At 47.6% G+C, this 13,770-nt stretch overlaps 1 protein-coding gene across 22 annotated transcripts in view; it reads left to right on the top strand.

Moving 5' to 3' along the window:
• DAG1 (dystroglycan 1) overlaps window positions 1–13,770 on the top strand; it is a 55,168-nt gene that overhangs the window by 20,458 nt on the left and 20,940 nt on the right. Inside the window, exon 6 of one of the 22 annotated variants that reach the window (XM_088798138.1) lies at window positions 3,370–3,557. The exons of 19 other annotated variants lie outside the window; for them this stretch is intronic. The gene's annotated coding sequence lies outside the window, so the exon portion shown is untranslated. Of the gene's footprint in view, window positions 1–3,369; window positions 3,558–9,044; window positions 9,408–13,770 lie in introns of those variants that run through there. 2 more of the 22 variants (XM_074312342.2, XM_074312343.2) reach the window with 2 other exon arrangements.

The following is a 13,770-nucleotide window of genomic DNA, read 5'->3' as shown; positions in this document are numbered from 1 at the left end:
CATATTTTTGTTTATTGAAAGTCTTTTAAAATAAATATATTATTTGGTATTCAGTTACTTCATTATGTTGCAGTTGAATTAAGGAGTTTCATGAGTGTCCAGTTTTTTACTTTTATTCTGCATGGAACAAGTGACACATGATAGATATTAGCAGAGTAAGATGGGCTTTAGCAACAAGCTACTAGATTGGTGCAAAGGTAATGGTGGTTTAAAAGGTTAATTGCAAAAACCGCCATTACTTTTGCACCAACCTAATAAAAGAAGACCCTGCCTGCTCAAAAAGAATTTATTTCTATCTCGGTAGGGAAATGATCAGATCCAGTGAGCTGAGTTCTAGAAAGGAAGGATGTACTTGAACGTTAATGCCGGGGCCCTTGCTCTGGGCTGCGGACTGCCTAAAGCCCACCCAGCTCTGTGAGGCAGCACCCACGACTCTGTTGTCAGAGACTTGAATTAATGGTGCAGCGTCCCTCGAGGCGATGGAGCAGGTGTGCCCTGGTGTTTCGGGCGGTCTTTAACACAGCTTTCCCCCAGGTGGGTGTCAGTGCCATGGGAAGATGTGGGTCTGACCTGTATCCTCTCTGGGCCATCATTAGCCTGTGTGAGCAAATCGGATCTGGTCCCTGCTCACACTTTTCTGAGACTCTGATGAAGAAGGAAAGATGATGGAGAGCCAAGCGGATAATGGAGGCCCGAGTTGGGCAGGTTTCCTGAAGCAGCAGCATTTAGGGTGCTGGAATCCAGAGGGTGAGAGGTAGTTAGAAAAAACTCCACTTAGCAAGCGCTCATGAGTGCTTTTGTGCGCCACGCAGTGAGGGGGACCTGATCCCCTGGCAGCTGTCAAGAGCTGCCGGGAACACAAGGACCATGTGATGGCAGGTGTGGCTTGGGCGAATTAACCTGGTGAACTGGCTGCAAGTCCTGGCTCTTTCTCTTACTCTCTGTGGACCTCAGTTTTTTCATGTCTTAAAGGAGACCTCAGCTGTTCAGCAGAGTGGCTGTGACCAAGGGTCTCTGCCTTAAGACAGTGCAGCATCCAGAACGTGATACTCCTCCTTATGGCAGTTGCGTGCAGGGTAAACCATAGTCATTGAAAGAGGCAGTCTCTGCACAGGCTGAAGGGCCGACGTGTCACCTTCAGTTCACTGTGACGGTGGACCTGTGAGGTCAGTGACAGCATAGTCCCCATTTCACTGATGTGAAAACAAGCTTGGGTCCCTTAGGTAGTGGAGGCCAGCTTCAGATGCTTGGGCTCCTGCTGCAGAAGCGGAGTGGAGGCGGGGACTACTGCAGCCTCTCCGACCCTCAGGAGGGCTGAGGCCAGGAGGGAGCACAGCACCGGCATCGCTCTTGTTCCCAGAGGGGCCCGTGCCGCCTCTGAGCAACACTGATGTGTTTTGTGATGCGGCCGGGACCTTGGGGAGAAACTTGCTAGTGGATCTGGAATTGTAGGTTTGAGGTTCTGGTGAGAATTTTAATACAGCGTCCTTGCCCCTGGTGGGGATTGGTCAGGTGTGTTGGGTCGAGGGTAGGTCGCTGCATTTCCAAGCCCCTTTCCTCAGCTGTGCGCCAGTTTTCAGTTCCTTCAGTACCTGCTCTCCATGGGGACGAGGCCCTGAACCGTACTGTCCGCCTCCTGTTCTGTTTCAGAACTGCTCTGTCTAATTTAGAGCAGGGTTTACTTTATAATTGGTTGGAATTCTGCCCCCTCCCCACCCACCCTCCCATGATACCAGAATCCTTGGTGTGGGACCCAGGCATCAGCTTTCTAAGTTCCCTGCCCAGGTGACAATGGGCAGCCAGGGTTGAGAGCCACTGCCCCAGAGTTTGGCAGAGCTTGTATCCTTGGTTCAGTAAGAAAGCTAGCCTGTCTCACAGGCGGAACTGGTGCTCAGAAGTGTCGATAAACCTGCCCATTAGATGGACCAAAGCTCCTCTGAGGAAGATGGTCACGTGGAAACAAGCCTTCGGTGGCCTCGGGAGGTCAGTGCATCAGAAAGGGAATTCTTATGCCTGACACTGGAAATGTCTAGTTGGTTTTCAAGTGGTAGAGCAAAGGGAAGAAGTGAACTTGGGTTTAGTGCCCACATTTGACGGAAAACATTGTGTCAACTCACCAACCAAATGTGTGCTGAGCACCTGTTGCATTGATTGGATGTAGTGGGAGTAAGCCTTCCAGGGTAAGGGGGCATGATTGTGCTGTGGGGACACCTGCAGCCTGCTTCAGGAGAACCTCTGTGGAGCAGAGGCAGCGAATGAGGGGCAGGGATTGGGCCTGCCAGGAGTGAAAGAAGAGCACTCCTGGACTGGCACAGGAAGGGTGGCCTCAGGACGGGCGGGCTCGAAGCTAGTCCTGCAGAGCAGTAGACACCTGAGGGTACAGTAGACATCTCTGCGCTGGGCAGTGATGCAGTGTCCTAGCTTGTGGAGAAGGAAGGCCACCGGGACCAGAGGCCGGGGCGCACTCTCGGCTCTTTGACCTATTTGAACTTGACTGGAAGGCTGGGTCTTAGCCCACATCACTGGGTGGTGACCATGGCCCATCTCCCAGGGAAGGACAAGGGAAAGCAGGTGTCTGCATGCACCCCCTGTGCCCTCCCCTCCCGAGCTCTCGGATGGACAGACTGGTCTAGCAGGTCACACTCTGAGGCCTTGGCTCTCCTTGATTGGTGCTGATGCGCACGCTCCTCTACCTTGGCCAGGTCCTGCTGTCCCAGCCCCCACTGAACCAGCCTGAGCCCAGGACCCAGGTGAATTTGACCCTATTCCAGCCCTCGGGACATCCAGTCTAGTTGGGAATGTTTTTATTGAGAAACAAGGGAAGCTCATGTTTCTTGAGACTTTAATCTTCTAAGTAATGGCACGCACTTTCGTTTTTATGGTGTTCTTCATTTGTGAAGAGATTGCAAGTCAAATGGAATGGAGTTGGAATTAAAGAGCAGGTGGAGGAAGGTGGCATGGTGTCTGATCCTGAGTAAGGGGGTCAGAATTTGTTGAATAAGAATCATTAACAAAATACAATTCTTATTGTGTGTTTATTAGAGCAAGGTAGTTATGGAAAAAGAAAAGCATTTATTGCAGAAGCAAACAGTAGGTGTTTCTGTGATATTTATCCAGTGTTTTTCCTCCGAAGAGTGAAACAAACATGAGGTGTCATTATTTAATTTGCCATGTTGTTCATGCTGCTGATTGTTGTAACTGGTGTTATTTCATTCTCTATTTACTTAGGGAACAAGGTTTCTGAGAACAGACTTAGATTTATAAAGTAGTTGGAAAACAATTGCTGTTGCTCTGTTGCACCTGTTGTTGCTCTGCTCTCCGCAGTGCGGGGACCTCTGATCTCACTGACTTCTTGCCTCTCGTACCCAGAGGACAGCCACCGCTGAGGTTCTGTGGGCAGGACCATTGCTTTCCTGTTGAAGGGCAGATGAAGTTAGGACATGTTCGCTCTGCCTTCAGAATGTTTGGAAATGATTTCTGCAAAGCCTGCTGTGTCCAGGGCCACGACAAGAGCCATGCACTAACCACTGACAGGCCAGCAGACCACGACCAGACAGGTACTGTGCCAGGTACTTGCTGAGTCTGCGATGCTCCATGCTCGTGGAGGCCTTGTTATGTCCTTGGCCCCAAGGTCAGTGTCAAATTTAATACTTAGTAGTTAGTCTGTAAAAGCAGAAGATAGCTGAGATCCCTGGATGCATTGCAAGTATTTTGAAAAACAGGTTTGCAAACTTTCAATTTGCGGGCTTTGAATTAGCTGCAGTTGTTTACTTCCCAGAGCTGACCCTCCCAGAAGCTGCTGCTTAAGTTTGTAGCCGCACTTAACCTTGTGGTGGGAGAGGTGGAAACTCTGTGTCAAGAGTGGGCTGGGCCACTTCCTGCTTCTTAGCCCTCCTCCAAGTAGAGAGTTTGAGTGACTCTTTGAGGTGTCTGTGGATATGAGTTTATAAAGAGAGCTTGATTAAGAAAAACAAAAACAAACCTCTAGCTACCTAGATAAATGCTACTAATGCTATTAATAACTGGTGAATTTGCTGTATTTTTAGTTCCTTGTTCCAAAGAAGTCTGGATTTTCCTCTAATCATTTGCTGAATACAGCTGGTAATGGTCTAAGGCTGGCAGAGGACTGGAGGGCTCCCCCTCTCTCTGGGTGAGAAGCATCTCTGGGGAGTCGGTGTTCCCTCTTTGCTCCCTCCCCAGCCTGGAGGCAGGTTGATGGGTGGGATACTTACTGGGTTTATAACAGCCAGCCAGATCCAGGAAGGAATCCACAGGGAGGGATCCACAGAGAGAGAGTGAGGACGACTGTTTTTGTGACCATTTTCTCAACCAGGTGAGAAATGTGTCAAGGATGTGGAGGGCGCTCTCCCTGGTCCTCATTGGTTGCTGCGCTGCCCGTTTTGTCTCTGCATCCCCCACGCCCCCAAACAGAACTCTTCTCCAAGGATAACTAGGGGGAGGGACAGATGGAGGGACAAGGCCACACATCCTGTTTTAGCCGTCAGGCTCTGTAGGGCAGCTTTAGTCTGAGAAGAGAGTATCACAGCTCCATCTGGTTTCCTCACGCTCTCTCTTCTGCTTGTGACCTCTGCCTTCCTGTCCTTTTCCTCTTACCCACCAAGGAAGTTCTGAGAGGTCGGGGAGTGGTCAGGCACCCCCCCACCCCCCCAGCGGCCAGCCTGTTAGGAGGACTGTGTAGCCACAAGTCTCTCCCAGGTCATCTTTAATCCTGTGGGAGAAATGCGAGGCAGAGGTTCCTGACTCTTGATTAGGTATATTAAGCCCACAGAACTTTTAAGATTCATTGGATAATCTGCTACAATGAGAAGACATAAAGTAAATTTTCCATTTATAAAAGAGGTCCTTCAAGTAGTTAGCTCCCAGCACAAATGATTTACATAGAGACCGGGAAGGGCAGGGCACCTGTGTGCTCACCTTAGGAGCCAGTTGAAGATTCATGGGGAATAAAGATAAAGCATCTGAAAAATTAAGCTGCGGGCTGGTGGGATCTCTGTCCACCTGGGCTGTGGGAGTCCATCCGTGCCTGAAAGGGGCGTAGCTTGGCGATTCAGATCCCAGCTCTGAACACCTTCCGTGCATCAGGAGGTTTGGCCACCTCTGACAAGTACCTCGCAGCTGCTACTTTCTCCCCAGAATTTAGGAATATGTAAATTACAGCTGCACTCTCTTGTTAAGATGGAAGATCTCTTGGCATTTGTCCTTCCCTTATCGCTTGTAATTTTTCATCCTTGGATTCTAAAAGGCAGGAATTAATTTTCAAATAATTACTACAGAGTGGAAACCCACTTCTTCCTTTGCGCTAAGGGAATGATCAAAGGCGGCAGAAAGAAGGGGTAGAGGCTGTGGGAGGTGAGAACAAGGGTGTCTTCAAGGACTTCTTCAGTTGTGTTAACCTGGGTGTAAATCCGCATTGTGGCAGAGGGCGGGCTGCTGGGATATCCTGGAGCGTTGAGGACGAAAGTCCTTGGGGTACTGGGTTTTCTCCCTCTTCCGTGGTGTAGAGGTGCCTGAACTGGACACAACGCTCTAAATAAATCTTTGCCGTGGTCCTTGGGGAGCCCGGCATCCCCTGTCGGGCAAGGCCAGCAATGCGGGAGTTGACGCGATCTGGCCCAGGAGCTTTGCCTTCACCAATTTGCAGGGAAGTGGTGCCCGCAGGTGCCCTCTGGGCGAACCTGAGGTCAGGCTCGGCGGGTATACGTGTCCTGCTCAGCATTGGCCTCGTGTGCTGCTGCACGGCCTGGTGGGAGGACGGCCGTGGCTTTGCAGAGCGCGGCTTCCAAAGTCTGCTAGGCCGTCTTCTGGCTGTTTTGTTCCTGCCTTTGGAAGCGCACCCTTAAAACCTACCAGGGAAGTTTGTGATTACTTAAATCTTGTAGCTGTGGCAAGGCAGAGGTAGGTAGACAGGCCAATTAGACAGCGCTGTATGTGGGAGGGAAGGAATTCTGCGAGCAAGAAAGTCTGAGCGAAGGGAGTGGATGCTAGTTGTGTCTTGTCCTTTTTTAAACAAGGTTTGTTGATCTGTAAATTTCTGGCATGGTTGAAATGTTCTTGACGGTTGAGCCTTAAGAATGGGGCCCCAAACAAGAATGTGACCAAAAGTGTGTCGCAGCTTTAATCACTGAAGGTTGAAGTATTTGCCTAGAAAAACACTCGGGATGGTATTCTACAGTGAAGATGCAAGAACTCACAGTCACCAAGTAGGGGCCGGGCGGGACACCCCCATTTGGCTCCTGAGGCTTGTATTGTGAGGCTGCTGGCTGGGCCAAGGGCTGACGTAAGAGGGGTGGCGCTGAGTAGGGATGGGGGGGAGGGGCTGGGGCCACCTGGACATTTCATTTCACTCCCGTTTTGGAGTCTGATTAGCCAGTTACGTCAGGGAAGGCCAGCAGTGGCACACTTTTTCTAAACTTAATTCTTTGAAGTCAGATTAGCATATTAGTTTTGAGCTACGGCACTTATTTTTAATCTTTTGTATTATGGTATAAAGGAGAATAGAGCAGAAAGCTTAGCTTTTAACTTCAAAGTGTGAAATCAGGTGATTACTGCTTTTGTGCTTGGTTAATCATTTCTGGGATTTAGAGGAAACCCTTTCTCTCCCTGTACTCTGATGGCTGCTGAGTGCCTGCTTGGGGCTAGCAGACCCCTGCAGTGGACATACCCGCCCCTGTCCTGGCAGCCCTGTCCGGCCTTGACCAGGACAGACAGACACCGACTGCCCTGCCCTCACAGTCGTCCCACTACTTTTCTACTGAGATGGAGAGGTGGCGACATAGGGAAGTTTGGGAAGCAGAAGGTAACTTTTAGTTTCCTGTAATCTACTTGGAAAATGCCTATTTATAATATAAGTACTTAGTTTATGACCTCTTGTGTTTTATGATTTAGTAATGTATACGAATCTTAATTGAATATTTTTATGTGAAATTTGGGAAGACTGCATGTGTTACAAATGAAGCTTCATACCTAGCCCGGAGTAGGGAGCCATAAATACGCACTGAAGTGTTAATTATTGTTGGGCTGTCTTGAGATAATTGTAATTTGCTTTAATTGGGTTCTTGGATGCCACACGGGTCTTGGATGTGGTAATTCATTCCCACTTGGATTCTGCGGAGTCTGGCCGCCCACCTCTCGCACTTCCTCCCCCACTGCCACGCCACCTCCCAGTCCTGTGCTGCAGCCAAATGGGCAGTTAGACCTGGGCTTGTCTTGGGGCTTCGTTTACCCTTTTGTGTCCTCAGTGCCTTCCCTGGGCATCAATGATTAAAAGACTGAACCTAAGCCTCAGGTGTTTTTTCTGAAGTCTAATTGATGTGACTGAGTAATTTTTTTTTAAACCTCTATTTTTAATTGTAAAATATACGTAACATAAATTTTGCCATCTTAACCATAAAAGTTTTAAATTGTAAAAAGCATATAACATGAAGTTTACCATTTTAACCATTTTTAGGTGTACAGTTCAGTAGTGAGTAATGTTTAACAGCATAGGGAGTTCAGTGGCGTGTAGAAGGAACTGTTTTTTCAGTGAGCTTTATCCACATAAGACGTTAAAAATCTACCCAGGTTAGAAACCACGGTCCAGTGGAGAATTCAGCCGTGAGTTTTCAACCTTGTCTTTCTTCCCTTCTTCTAGGACCAGTTGCACCTGAGTGAGTTTGTTACCCAGGTATTAAAGCCTTGCTTCCTTCCTGCCTTTGTTGAAAAAAACCAAACCACCATCAGCAGAAACCACTGCCCTTCCTGGACCTCTGCTTTTGGTATCTGTTTTAAGTGAGAATTTGCAAGAGTTTTCCAAGTGAGGAAAGTGCAAGTAGCTTTTCTATTTGGTAGACTGTTGTGTAGTGCTTGCTTCTCAGAGGTGATCATTTTTTTCCTCCCACATGTTTTTACTTTTAAATCTCTTAATGTGATGTGACCCTGGACCCCTTTGGAGGGTTGCTCAGCTCCCTGCTCGTGTCTCCACGGAGCTGCCCCCATACCCTGGTGATATTCCCACAGCACACAGGCCTCATGGTAGCGAAACCTCACCTGCCCCTGGAGCTGCAAGCAGTTCTGGGGTAACACCTTGAATCTTCACCAGTGACTTTGCTCAGCACCTTCCTCCTCTGACGCCAAGGAGTGAAAAAGGCCTGCTTTGAACTCAAAGCAGAGGAACCTGCCTGTCTTTTTACTATTTGGAGCCCAAGTAAACAGTGACTTCACACTATTTTCCATTGTGTTGAGTACATCCTGTTGGCTATCAGACTGAGCAGTTTTAAATTGGTTAACCCTCCAGAATTTTTATATTGTTAGACTGACATTTAACTTCTGAGTGTCTGGACAAAAGCCTTTTGCTAGCTGGAGCCTAAAGTAGTGGTTGTAGTCAAGTTTGCTTTTGACTTTTCGAAAACCATTTAAAATAGGCACATGGAATATTATGATGTTAATTTGGTTTTTAAAAGAAAATCTCCTTTTCCTTAATTCTTTTAATTACCATGGCAAATGGTAGCCATTAGACAGTTTAAGTACTATTTTTAGATAACAAAGCTATGGGAGAGTGGGGGTTCCTGGAAGTGGTGGGTGGGCTGCCTCTGCCTCATTTTGTGTAGTTAATAAGGGGTTGAATCTCACAATGTTTCCTTCATTCTTAGAAAGTAAAACCGAGTAGGGAGCTGTTCTTTCAGAGTCTTCGTGAGGATATCTTAAGGTTTCGTTCTCTGGGTTTATATGCATATGAAGAAACAGTAAGTTTACTATGTGTTGAGTTGGTGCCATGTACACATTCACGCCTCGCATTTATTGAGTGGAAAGCATTTACTAACTGAGCCTCCTGCGCGTGTGGGGCACCCGTTAGCTCTGGAGAGGCAGCCTGGACACCACAGAGCTGCTCCTCTTCTGGGGCTGGGATTCCAGAGGAATCGCCTTCTAGTACCGGGGGACCCAAGGCTGTCTGGACAGAGTAGGGTCACAAGACTTGTGCATCATGGGCACATATCCCGCCCCTCCCCTTGCAAGGCACATGCTTCAGTCGCATACAGATAAGGGTTAGTATGGGTGACAGAAGGAGTCTGTCCTGCTGAACTCTGCGTCGGATGCCTGGGCTCCGATCCTGTCACTGTTTTAAGGCTTTTGATTCCCTGGTTGTCTGTCTCCTTGCTGACTGATCTAGTAAACTTGAAATACACCTGCCTAATAAAAATGGTACGTATGTTTTATATATTTTGGTTTACAAAGGACACCACTTTTTAGGCACTGCTGGAAACATGACTTTTTATTTCTGCCCATCACTGGAGAGAGCCAGTGTCAGTGTTGGAGAAAGGAAGCTTGGGCACGGCCATCGGCAGGTGCAGGGGATGGCCGGCTCCACCCCCAACCAGCTCTGGTTCCTCCTGATGAAGTGCTTCCCTGAGGTAAGCCTCAGGGTCTGGGGTTCCTTGGGCTTCTCACACAACCCAGTCTGTCTGCTCATGGCTGAATGGTACCCCAGGAGCCTGGTAGAGGTCCCCTGCTCAGATTGTCTTCGCTACCCCAGCCAGCTTTCTGTGGGGGCGCTGCCGCAGTGCTGCTGGCCCAGGGAGGGGGGGATGGGTGGCTAGGGTACTGTAGGGTCTCCCCTGTGGCGCTCGTGGCTCCTGGGGCAGGAACGCAGACTTTTACCAAGAGAAGAAGGAGACCACAGCCTGAAGGGCTGCTCTGGGACAGTGTCCCAAAGGACCGTGCTGTGTCCAGGCTTTGCGTCTGGGACACTGCTAAGGTTTCTCTGCCCCCCAGGGGACTAAGGATGGAACTCGTGCATGGCAGCGTTGCCCGTTTGTCATACTGGATGCTGTGGCCGTCGTAGCCAGGGGCTTCACCAAGGCTCTGGGAAGGGCTTTCTTCACAGAGTTGGATTTCACTGAGCTCAGACTTAGTGGTGGGCACTGCAGTGGGTACGGGCCTAGGGGAATGCCTTAGCCGGTCCCACTCCCCATTTCTCAGTAGGAGCCTCGGCAGCTTCTGTCAGCTGGACAGTGGTGAGTTCAGTCAAGACATTCTGAGCACTTCCTGGTGTTCCCGAGGAGCTAATGTAAGTGTGTGTGCAGTGTTAAAATGAGTGGCCGTGTCAGGAAGACTGGGTGACTCTGGCCATAGTCATTCTCTGGTTCCGAGCACCTTTCCGGTCGCCATGTACTGACCACAGGCTCTGTGTGACCGGTTGGGTATGACCTCTCTTTGGGCCTCGTTCCCTGAAAAACGAGGAGAATCTCTGTAGGGCCTCCATCTCCGAATGACAAGCCTGTGAGTATGTGTAAAACCCTTCCAGAGGGACATCCTAATAAGGGTGTTGGGTGCAACCTGCCAAGTTCCCAGTACGAGGAGATGTAACCCTTGCATGTAGGAAGCCAGCACTAGAAAGATACAAGGCTGCGTTTTGCCAAGTTGCAAAAAAAATCTTTTCTCCCCAGAGCATGGAAAGCCAACACAGAGCAGTTGGAGTTCTGCCTGGGACATCGCCTGCTGCTAAATGCAGAGCACTTAGTCATGAAACAGATACCCCATGTCGTCATGTGTCCGCAGATAGACTGAGCTTATGTTCTGGTAGGACAGGGTGTGTCTCAGACTGGAGCTGTTTTCAGATGAGCTGAGAATTTGAAAATGGAGAATCAGATTAGAAAAGTAAAAGGCGAACTGGATCTAATAAGTAGAAAAGTAAGTAAATTAAAGAGTAAAGACATAGGAAGAAGCTGAAAAACCAAACATCCTGTATCCTTCCCATTCATTCATTAGGTGTGTATCTGGCACTGCCTGTGTGCTTGGCATACATCAGTGATTGCAACAGACGTGTCCCTGCCCTTCCATAATTTACCACCCTTCCAACCAGCCGTGCGGTGTGCTGAGCCATGTACTAAATAAGAGTTAAAATATGTAAGAAAGGAAAAGGCCATTGAAGGAAGCACTGTACCACAGTAAAGAAAACTCTAAAGGTACAGTTAAGATAGCATAAAATAAAAGCCTTAGAAAAATTTAAAAAGTAAATGATAAAATAAGGTATAAAAGGGGTAAAAAGCAGACAGGTAAGAAAGTGAGAGATGAAACCAACACAGAAGAGTTTGAAGAAAAGCCAGGTTTTTTGGGGGTCTGAGGAGAAGCTTTCACCCAGAGTACAGTGAACACTAGGTGTTGAGAAGTTGGGGTGTTTCCTTCCTTGCCTTTCCTGGAAGAGGACCCCGCAGAGGTCACTGGGAGTTAAGTGGTTCTTGGAACTGATGCCCACACGACCTGGTTTCTAAGTCTATGGTCGTTTGGTGTCCCCATGGAGAAATGTGCAAGTCAAATTTCTGGCAAATCATTGGTGGGTAAAAGTGATTCAGCCATTCACCGATGACAGGGAGGAAAAGTCCCCATAGAGAACTGGGTCTGAAGTCCTGTGAGAGCTGCCTGCCTGTCACATGTGGCCTCCAGTAGAACAAGGCCGTGCAAACAGGAAGGAAGGAGGACGCTGTGAACCTGTTACTTACCTTGTACTGATGAGAGGCTGGGAGCCCGCCAGTGATAGAACATCTCCATTAACTTTCTAAGACGGGTGACTTTCAGATCCTTTCTCATACCTTGTAGAGCTGCTCCATGTGTTTTTCTGAGCCCTTAAGGAGCAAATGCTGTCGTAGGAACTAGGGGTGCATGCACACTGTTCTCGTGGGGGGGCCATGTAATGTAAACCTGAGTGATACCGGTCGCAAGAGATAGGGGTGGACAGGGATGAGGGTGACGAATCGGGTAGGGTTGGGGCAGGGCAGGAGCCCCAGGGGCTGGGATCTGGATTTTATATGCCGTTCAGGATATGCTAGACACAGGCATGAAGGCGGCTTGCCAGCTCTGCGATGGTGGTCAACAAGCTGCGGAGAGGTGAAATAGAGCAAGAGGTGCTGGGCGTTTTAGGGTTTTTATTACTTTGAGATCACAGGACTCAAGTCAGGCTCTTTATCTGCATGCATTTCAAGTACTCAGCAGAGAACACAGACTAACATTCCAGAGAAACTGAGTATCTGCCACCAGCTTTGTTATACCCTAGTGTTCTGTATTTTTGTCAGATCCTGTTTGAGGAAGTAAAGCAGTTATAAATTTGGAGACTCTTATGAACCCCTTCTTTTTCCTTTGCCCTCTCTTCCAGTATCGTTAGGATCAGCGACCATGATTCTGAATTTGGTATTTATGATTGCATGCGTTATTTTATTTACATAAGAATCTATAAACAATAAATAAACATTTTACATAAACAGTCTTAATATCTTTATGCAGTGGGCTCTCTTTGCTAAACATTTTTTGAGATTTATTGATTTTGGTTCTTGTAGTTCTAGTTCATTTTAATTGTCTGCAGAGTTCCATGCCATGAAGGGTCTACAGCCTGTTGGTGCTTTCTCCAGTTCATGGACAGCTGTCCAGCGTTGCCCTCTCTCTCCTTGTATGTGTGGACGTTCTTCCGCGTGTGTGCCTAGGAGGGCCCAGCTGGGCTGGGGAGCCCTCTCCAGGAGGTGGAATTAGCCCGCACTCCCACCAGTAGCCATACAGTTCCTTCCCCTCAGCGATGTCACATTGGAACATTTTTGCCCATTCTGATGGGTGGGTGTTCATGTTGCTTTCTTTTGCCTGAGTACTAGTGAGGTTGAGCATCTCGTTGTATGTTTACTATTTCTGGGTTTTTGTGTGTTTTTTTGTGTGTGTGTGTGTGTGTTTTTAATATGTGTGTGAATTACCTGTTTGTTATCTCTTCTGTCTTCATCGTACAGAAATTGAAAATTCTAATTCAAATTTATATATTTTTTCCTTCAATATTTAGAAAAAATGTTTGAGATAACTGTGGATTCACAAGCAGTTGTTAAAAGTAATACAGAGAGATCCTATGTACCTTTACCCAGTTTCCCCCATGGAAGCATCTTACAAAACTGCAGTACAGTATCACAGCAGGATATTGACATTGGCACAGTCAAAATGCAGAAAGTTTTTATCACCAGGAGGATCCTTCATGTTGCCCTTTTATAGCCACACCTACTTCCTTTATGCCCTGACCCCCTCTTGAAACCCCTGGCAACCCGTAATCTGTTGTTCTCTGTTTCTATATTTTTGTCACTTCAAGAATGTTATAAAAATTAAATCACATAGTATTCGGCCTTTTGGATTAGCATTTTTCACTCAGCATACTTCCATGGAGATTCATCTAAGTTGTTGGATGTGTCAATAGTTCATTATTTTTTATTGTTTAGCATTCCATGGTATGGATCTACCATAGTTTGATCGATCATTCTTCCATTGAAGGACATCTGGATTGCACCATTTGTTGAAAAAGCTATTTCCCCCACCCCCCATTGAATTGCTTTTGTACCTTTGTCAAAAGTCAGTTGGACTGTCTTGTTTAGCTCTATTTGTGGATTCTCCATTTTGTTCCATTGTGTTTATTCCTGTACCAGCACAGCCTTGATTACTGTAGCTAAGTCTTTATATTATAGGTAGAAACAGTCCTCTTTATTTTTCTTTTTTAAAATTGCTTTTGGCTATTGTGTTGAGAAGCCAGAGCTGATGTATTAAATTAAGAATCTGCAGATTATGACCTGCCGAATGAGGGCGCACAAGCTACCCACATGGGGTCAGCAGGTAGCTCCCTCAGCATGGGGGGCTCCCACTTCTGAAAACCACAGGGTTGTTTTTGATTGAGGGTACACACACACAAAGGAAGTGGAGTGACAAACTGTATTACTTACAGATCCCAGAAACAGAGGTAGGGGGGTTGTGGGGTCAGTG

Source organism: Rhinolophus sinicus, chromosome 5 (genome assembly GCF_057876585.1).
Source record: "Rhinolophus sinicus isolate RSI-liver-muscle chromosome 5, RSI-T2T, whole genome shotgun sequence".
Lineage (NCBI taxonomy): Eukaryota > Metazoa > Chordata > Mammalia > Chiroptera > Rhinolophidae > Rhinolophus > Rhinolophus sinicus.
This window is presented reverse-complemented; position numbering and strand designations above follow the sequence as displayed.